This window comes from Helianthus annuus, chromosome 7 (assembly GCF_002127325.2).
Source record: "Helianthus annuus cultivar XRQ/B chromosome 7, HanXRQr2.0-SUNRISE, whole genome shotgun sequence".
Lineage (NCBI taxonomy): Eukaryota > Viridiplantae > Streptophyta > Magnoliopsida > Asterales > Asteraceae > Helianthus > Helianthus annuus.
In genome coordinates, this window is record NC_035439.2 from 42,753,231 (window position 1) to 42,762,844 (window position 9,614).

Consider the following 9,614-nt stretch of genomic DNA (forward strand, 5'->3'; position numbering starts at 1 on the left):
TTTTTAGTGTTCTCGGTTAGCATATCACACCTTCGGATGTTACATGATGATTATACTAGATGGTTATGTTCTTGTGAATAGAATTGAATATTGATCATATAACCTAATGGATTTGTTATATAACATGCTCACAGATTTGTTATACACATGACTAGGTTGCATGCTAGTGTAGAATCGGCTAGTTTGATGAACCGATAGTATGATTAGTTGATGATGAATTAACTGTTCTTGATAATGATATGATACGAATGAAAACTGTTTGAAAAGGTGTTTGATCCGATTTGTGAAACTGATAAGTTGTTAGCTGGATTTACGGAATGATTGTTGCTGTGTAATCATGGAAAGTTGTTACATGCACCGTTGCGACACCGATTGCGAGTCGGAACCACCCGTTGCGACTCGAAACCACACATAGTTGCGGGTCTAGTGACGACTCGAGACCCCACACTGGTACACATAGAGCACAACTCGAAACCGTGGTTGCGAGTCCGGTTGCGACTCGTAACCAGACCATGACAAACCGAAACCACTGTTGCGACTCGTAATCTCTGTTGCGACTCGGAACCCTTCGTTGCGACTCGAGACCTTTCTTTGTTGCGACTCGAGACCATATAACCGTACATGCTGTTGTTGGGCCTGCACAATACGAGCCCAACAGATTGGGCTGAACACCTGGACACTGTCTGTTTACGTGATGCCTGTTTACGTGATTGTATATGCTGATACCTATACGTGGAATATGATGTCGAATACTTGTACAACTTGTATACGAATCTGACTAGCATAATAACTTTGGTAGGACGGGGTTGATCACTTTGTAACTTAATTGAACTGTGTGAATCATACCGAGCAATCCCAGGTGAGTTCATTGCATTTTCTCAAGCATGCGTTCCGGTGGTTTGGGACAACTAGTAAACATTTGGATGGGAAACATTGGGTAAACAACTTAATCGGTTTTGGTCATTGCCTGGAGGGCAATGGGGGTAATTAGTTGATAGCGCTATTAGGTACTAATTATCTGGGTTTTCACTATGGTTGTTTAGAGGCACACTCCTCGGTTACGTAAGGGCGGTTCCCCTAGGGTAACTAACCGAACAACATAGTGGGTTGCTTAGAGGCACACTCCTCGGTTACGTAAGGGCGTAGTCCCTGGGGTAATCTAACTTGAGCAACATCGTAACATATCTTCGAATCGTATTAACATATATCTGGTAACACAACGCGTAATAACACCTTGAACTCACCAGCGTAGTCTGACACACTTGTTGCATGCTTGTAGGTCATTAACACTTGGAACATGGACTTGCTATCTGGGAGTGCTGGAGTGGTCATGGATCGAGGCTCTTGGATTTATTTACATTGGAAACTTTGGTTTTAAGTATTATGAAACACTTGCTAAACGATTTATTAAATGCTTCCGCTACACAATACCTTGGGATTTGATATTATATTTTATTTAAGTATTTTCTATTGGTTCAACATGATTGGTAGCTCAGACTCTGATGTGTAACACGCCTCGCGGGGGTTCCCGCTGGTGGTATTTTGGGGGTGTTACAAAACATGTCAAAACATGTTTAACTAAGTTAGAAAACAGGTTTGATATCAAAAAAAGTGTTTTGATACCCAAAAATAGCTTCAACCTAAAATACGCATAAACACGTATTTTGACCAAAACTTTGACTCATCACTTCGAATAATCAACGTGGTAATCAGTAGGTATAGTCACAAGGGACTATAACCATCGTGATTATGCTCACGTTGCAAAGTTCGAACGAAATTTGTGTTGACCAAATCAAGGTCAAAGCAGAAAGTCAAACACTGTTTGACTTTCATGCTTGAAAAGCAATAAAAGCATGAAAGAAGCTTACAAAAGGTCCAAGCAAGGAAGATTTGATTCGAAATACTCAGGTATGAAGTGTTAAACTTCAACTTAGAGCAGAATTGAATCAGATGTGAGGAATGGAGTGAAGAACCCACTTCTATTTATAGTAAGTTAGGATCAACAAGATCATTCCAAGTGTTATGAGAATCAATCTTGGCCCTACACTTGTGGAACATGGTTTCTAATACAATGCGAGCTCTAAAACCAGTTCATGGTATTGAAGAATTGCATAAAGACCCTCAGATTCAAGCTGGTTGCTGAAAACTGAAGTTTTTGTCAAAACAGGGCCATTGCGTGCTGCCACGGCACCACCCCTTTGGGGTTGCGCGACGCCACAGCCTATCTAGGCCAGAAAGTTTCAAAACTTGGCAAAAATGGTCCCTGCAGCTCGTTTAAGTCATTTTCGACGCGTTTAAACCCCGTTAACCCATTTTCAAGGCTCTACAAGGATGTTAAAGCATAGGGGACTTGAAAGATGCTTGAAATTATCTCGGATGTCAGTTCATTTGGTTGTGCGGTCGCGTTATTCGGTTAATTACGACGATAACTCGAACGGACGTGAAAACGATCCACATTACGCAATAAATGGTATTTTTGCATTCCATTCACTAAAATAAAATATTTTAATGATTACAAAAATTTTTGGATGTCCGGATACGTTCAGAACGTAAGATATGCGCGAAAATGCAAACTTATGAACTTTTTGACGCTTTTAGTCCTTGTTGATCAAATAAGTTTATTTTCGCATACCGAACCCCTCAAAGCCTATTTATAAGCTATGTAAAGGATATTTAGGGTATGTTTAGCTTATGATCAAGTTCCGGAATGTTCATTATCATACGAATTAGCATACTTTCGCAGTTTGACGTAAATAGTCCCTACGATCGAATAAACTTGTTTTCGATACACCAAACCCTCCAAAACTTATTTCTAAGTTATGTAAAGGTTATTTAAGGTATGTTAAGCCTATATCACTATTCCGGAGTGTTTTTTTGCATTAAACTGATTACGTTTACCCATCAGTTTGCATATAACTTTCCAGAAAGCGATTTAAAGCTTGAAATCGAACTAGAATCAAATCGTAAAATCGTTAAACACAAATACACAAATATTAACACTAAAACACATTGTTTTATTGACAGATGATATTGTTTTACATTGTACATCATTTACAGAGCACAGTTGTCACAACTCTTACCTGGGAACTCTTGGGGTAAGTGTCCACCTATAGGCTAAAGCATATCTTTGCGATACATTATAAAGACCCATTTACTTTGATTAGTCACTGTGTCATTTGTTTGTTTTAGGTAACGAACAAATGATCACAATCTTATGCTTCGTCGATATTTTAACGTTCAATTTTGACCATCCAACATCATCTCACTTGTTTTCTCTCATGTTTTTCTGCTCTTTTAAAATGCCTCCTCGACATGATCAAACTCAAGATGCCGCTATGGAAGCCATGATTGCCAAACAAATCGTTGTTGTGCTCCCAAACCTAGTAACCCAGTTAAATCAAGCGAATAACAACACTAACAACAATGCACCAGCTCCGTGCAACTATAAACAGTTCAACTCAGCTAAACCACTCACATTTACTGGGTCTGGAGGAGCTACTGGGCTCTTACAATGGTTTGAGAGTCTCGAAAGTACATTTCATCATGTTCAATGCCCGAATGGGTGAAAGGTTGAGTTTTCATCGAGTGTATTTCATAAAAGAGCACTCACATGGTGGAACGGTGTGATGAGGGATAGGGGTGCCGATGTAGCAATGGCACAAACATGGGAAAAGCTTCAAGCTCTCATGATGAAGGAGTTCTGCCCACGTCACGAACAAAGGGCACGTGAGAAGGAGTTCGATGATCTAAAACAGGATAGTGGAGAACACCGTGCTTAAACCGACCGGTACGAGGAATTGAGCTTGTTGTATCCAACTATCGTTACGCTTTTGGATAAGGCAATTAAGAAGTACATAGATGGCCTTCCTGACCCAGTTTAGGACATTGTTACTTGTAGCAACCTTACCACTATCAAACAGGCTATCGAATTAGCCGCTACCTTAACTGAATCCCAAATCAGAAAAGGGAAATTGTTTCGCAAAGGCGACAAGAAACAAGCAACAAATACTACTCATGAACAAAACAAGGGAAACAAAGCTGAACCTTCTAAGAAGCATAAGGCTTCACAAAACTATGTGGTGGTTGCTCAACCCAACCAGAACACTCACAACCAACCTCCTGCAAAGAAACCTTATGCCGGTACTGCACCGTTGTGCAACAGGTGTAATGCTCACCACCAAGCCACTTACAGTGTCGTAAGTGCACTTCTCGTGGGAGACTTGGTCATTTGGCAAATGCTTGCCGAACTACCACGAACTAAGGTATTCCAAACCAACCTCAAGCAAATCCTACTCAAGCTCGTTTTCCACCAGGTTCTTGCTACAACTGTGGCGAGATGGGTCATTTCAGAAACAATTGCTCAAGGCTTGTTAATGCAAATCCAGCCCATGGATAAGCGTTTGGCTAACTAGACACGCACTAAAGATGATGCTTCTTTGAATGTTTAAACTTTTACATTTTTCTTTTCTTATCCAAGAACCTTGAAACAATTCGGTTGGTTTATAAATAAATTGTTATTCCAATTTGATGTACGAAAACAAATGTGATTACGTGTATGTATGGCATACCCCTATGATACCGACACCAAGGAACCATATTCAAACAACACAAATTTAAATGCACAACGGAAGCAAAAGATAGATATATTTCAACTGAATAAATTGTAATATTAAGTATCACAAAATAGTTGAAACAGATCCACATGCGGATCAAAAGATAAAAAGAAACTTTATTCCAGAGGCTTTAAGGCATCTAAGCTTGCAAGACTTCTATTTGATGGTAGGAGAGACCAGCCTATTCCGTTTAATACCTGCACTTAGCCTTTTTGGAAAAATACGTCAGTTTACACTGGTAAATACAATTTAACTCACTCATTTTGAAAATGTTTAGAAAATTGATTTGAATGCACATGGCACAAAGATTTTTATAACTTGGGATAATTATTTATATATAAACTTGTAAAAGAATTACATGTTCGTGATACGTTCAGTAACCCGGGATGAACACCGGGTTAAAGATTAATTGACACACCACATGGTATAGTCCCGCGGCGAGTTATTCTCGTAACCGGCGGTTATACCTTATTATTTATATATGCACTAGCTGGTGTACGCCTACACCCGCTTGCTAAGGTCGTGGCCATTTCTTACGAATGATGCCAAGGATATCCGGGACATGGTCATTAACCCCCTAAAGGCTTTAAGCAAACAAAACAATTTAAACGGGTCATTTCAATAAATTAACCATCATACGATTAAAGATTCAATGCCCGACCAAGCGGTATTTTATATACCGTACCCCAAGCCCGTATAAGGGAAAATAAGTTAAAAGTATTTACCTTTGCAAGTAATAATCACAACAAGCAAGTGCACGTAGCTTTTACCGGGTCTCCTATTCTGGAACGAAGGTTTATAGTAACCTATTAGATTCCTAACGGGTTTTTAATTAAGTTTAAACTTAGACCGGTTAGTTTTAAAGGAAGATACGGTTTAAACGCATGAAGAAGCGAAAACTGGAATAGAATGTGATTTAGACCCGACAAGTTTGACGCCTTGTATAATATGGGTAAACTAAACACATTCCGGATTTTGAGACAAAAATGATAAGGTTTGACCCGTCTCGGCTAATTTATGCAAACTAGTTACATAAACCGAACCGATCGCGAATAATGCGTAACGGGTAACCATAAGAGTCATATACAGGTTTCCTAAGTTAATATGCACTAAATATGTTGTGACATCAGTAAGATATCTTCTATTATGCCCAAAATGATTTTAAACTCAAACTATGCCTCGTAGGGGCATTTTTGTCCTTTTAAAGGTTTTAAAAGAGTTTAAATAATACTCTGAGTTATAGGCCTGATATAATCAGTAAAAATACTTAATTTAATAAGTTATAACAGTAGGGTATTACATATATGTGAAATTTATCATTTTTAACTAAACTATGCACCGTAGGGGCATTTTGGTAATTTCACATAAGCTTAAAAGGTCAAAACTGGAAATCTGAGTTTAAAACTTGTGCTTACTGTTTAGGTATATAAACTTACTAAAAATATCAGTAGGCATCAAACCTTATATGTTTAAAATAGTTTTAATACATACTATGCGTTAAAAACGCTTAAAAAGGCAATTTTGAGCTATTTCCGGGTTTTTAAAGGAAAGCTGATATTTTTATTATTCTAGAAGGCTCAAAATATTTTATTTATCATATTAGCTCAGTAGAAAAAGGTTTGGTATTAAAAGGATTTGTAAAACTCATTTTATAGGCCAAAAGGGCAAAACTGACAATAACCGAATCAAGCTTAGAACTCTATGTTATGCTCACTCGAAAAATAAATAAAAATCTTCAAAAATCCCAAAATATTATATTACGTCAGTGGGTAAAAAGTTTGATATTAAAAATTGGGTTTAGATAGGCTATATGCTAATTACGCCGTTTAATTCATAAAAGCTTTTCATTTACGCTAATGAGCATAACTCTTAATCTAGACCTCAAGCTGATGTCAAATTTTAGGGACAAGTTTATAAATCAGTAATGAAGGTTTCTACTCTTTTACTTTTTCAAAAATCACGTTTCTAAGGTCAAAAGGGCATAATAGTCAACATTTAAGCAATTAACGGAAACATGCATATGAATCGGATAACTAATGAACCAAGTTGTAAAATCGCAGAGAGCTATACTAACATGAAACCTGGTCCTAATAAAGCTCTAGGGCATTTCTAAACCATGCTCTAATGGGTCAGAACTGAAAGTCAAAGCAAAAGTCTACTTTTGCGACTTTCGGCTCCGAACCGATCTTAAACTAAAAATTATCGGGTTGAACATGTTTAGACATGTTCTTACATTAATTACCAAGTTATATTAGTGATAAAATAGGTTGCATGGTTTCTACATTGCTAATTATGTGTTAATTTGAAAATAAGCTTTCTGTTGACTTTTTAAGATTAAGTTTGACCCGATATTTGACCTACTTAGAGTGGGAATTAGAGAGAACCCTTTTAAGGGTTTATTAACCACATAATTACCAACTCGTAGGTATTTTCAATTTGAGATTTGACTGGACAAATCATGATTAATCTCGAAGTCAAACCTTAATTACGACGGTTTGACTTTAAGCTAATTAATTAAGCAAAACCGAATTAAGGAAGGTTAAGGACACTTACAAAGGTCCTAAGTATGATTTGGAACTTAAAGGAACTTGCTTGCTGACCAGGGGAGCTCCAGAGACCAGCTTAAAGTGAGTTGCAAATGAGCAAAGAAATGTTGCCCAAGAGGTCTCTTTATATAGGAACTTTGATGCAACAAGATCACCCCAACTAAGTCTATAAATGTTGTAAGATGTTCCCAGGTGTCCCTATAGTGCCAAAAACCAGTTGCAAGGTCCCTGATTTTCGAATAGCACCCTTTTAAGGCGGTGGAACTTGTTAAAATGGCATATGTCCAAAATTCTGCCCAGTTACAGGTCTTACAGACCGTAAGCCTTAGGCTTTGCGGTCCGTAACCGCTTTTCAGAAACCATCGCCCAGCTCCGCTCCCTTACGGACCGTAAGGGTTCACCTTTGCGGTCCGTAAGCCTTCATCAGAAGACAAAAACTTGCAAACTTTCAAGCTTTGACCATGCAATCTTTCATAATTCAAATCTTGGGTCTTTTGCAACAGTGTGGGACCATATGATCAGTTCTGAAAGGGCATGCATGCCTAGCCATGCACTTATGTTGCCTTGGATTCTTGTGTTGAATGCTTTTAAAGGGACTTGTCGCAAGAACCATAAAACTAAATTCTTATACCAATTTAGATTATCAAATTAACCGGATTTGAATATGTTGAATGTTTATGGAATATGTTAAGGTTTGGGATTTGTACATAGGTCGCTCAGAGGTATTTATTAACATGTCGGCACTTTTAAATCCTACCATACATTCTTTAACTTGATCCGGGTTCATGACACGTTTATCCTACATGACACGTGTCTTTATTTTATTGGATATGATTTTACGAGGTGTTACATCCTCACCCCCTTAAAAGAAATCTCGACCTCGAGATTTACTGAAACCAATGAGGGTATTTTTCTTTCATTGTGGACTCTACCTCCCACATATACTCGGGACCTCTACGGGCATCCCATTTGACCTTCATAATTGGCACATGCTTCCTTCGAAGCGTCTTAACCTGTCGATCTTCGATCGACAAGGGTTTTTCCACAAATTTCAAGCTCTCATCTATACGCACATCCGTATGTGGTATGACTAGTGATTCATCAGCTAGACATTTCTTCAGATTGCAGATGTGGAATACATTGTGAATACCACTGAGCTCTTCAGGTAAGTTTAACTTATAAGCCACTGTTCCTACACATTCGATGATCTCGAACGGTCCTATATATCTTGGGCTTAACTTACCTTTCTTACCAAATCGCATCACCCCCTTCCAGGGTGATACTTTAAGCAAGACTTTATCACCAACCTCAAACTTTAGAGGTTTTCGCCTTTTATCAGCATAACTTTTCTACCTATCCCTGGCACCTTACAGGCAGTCACGAATCTGGACAATCTTGTCCGTCATTTCAAAGACTATGTCAGGTCCTGATAATTGAGCTTCCCCTACTTCTGCCCAACAAATAGACGTTCTGCATTTCCTACCATATAGTGCCTCAAAAGGCGCATCCTGAATGCTTGTATGGTAGCTATTGTTATAGGAGAACTCGATCAATGGCAGGTGGTTATCCCAACTACCACCTAAGTCAATCACACATGCACGAAGCATGTCTTCCAAAGTTTGGATGGTACGCTCACTCTGCCCATCCGTCTGAGCATGGTAAGTCGTACTAAAATTTAAGCGCGTGCCCAAAGATTGTTGGAAACTTTTCCAAAAATGTGATGTGTATCTACTATCTCTGTCAGAGATAATAGACACCGGTATGCCATGCAGAGATACAATTTTATCTTCGTTCAATTGGGCTATCATGTCGGAGCTATAAGTCTCCTTAATGGGTAGGAAATGTGCTGACTTAGTCAGTCTATCTACTATCACCCATATAGTATCATTTCCTTTCTTTGTCTTTGGTAACTTGGTGATGAAATCCATTGTCACCATCTCCCACTTCCAGGTGGGAAGTTCAGGCTATTGTAGCAAACCTGATCGCTTCTGATGTTCAGCCTTGACTTAAGCGCACGTCAAACATTTAGCTACATAGGCAGCTATAGACTTCTTCAAGCCTATCCACCATTAGTTCGCCTTCAAATCCTGGTACATCTTGTCAGCTCCAGGATGAACGGAATATTTGGAACTGTGGGCTTCCTAGAGGATGACATCCCGAAGTCCTCCATAAACTGGAACCCATATTCGTCCATTTAACCTCAGGATTCCGTCCTTGCCATAGGATAACTGTTCTTCAGTTACTCCTACCTTTTCATCAGGGTAGTTAGCTTCCAAGACAGCTTCCTTCTACGCAGCTAACAACCTTTCATTCAAACTATTCTTTATCTCAATGCTCTTGGCATTGATTCTTATAGGCTTCACTCTTTCCTTCCTACTTAAGGCATCGGAGACTACATTTGTCTTGCCTGGATGGTATCTTATCTCACAGACATAATCATTTAAAGTTTCCATCC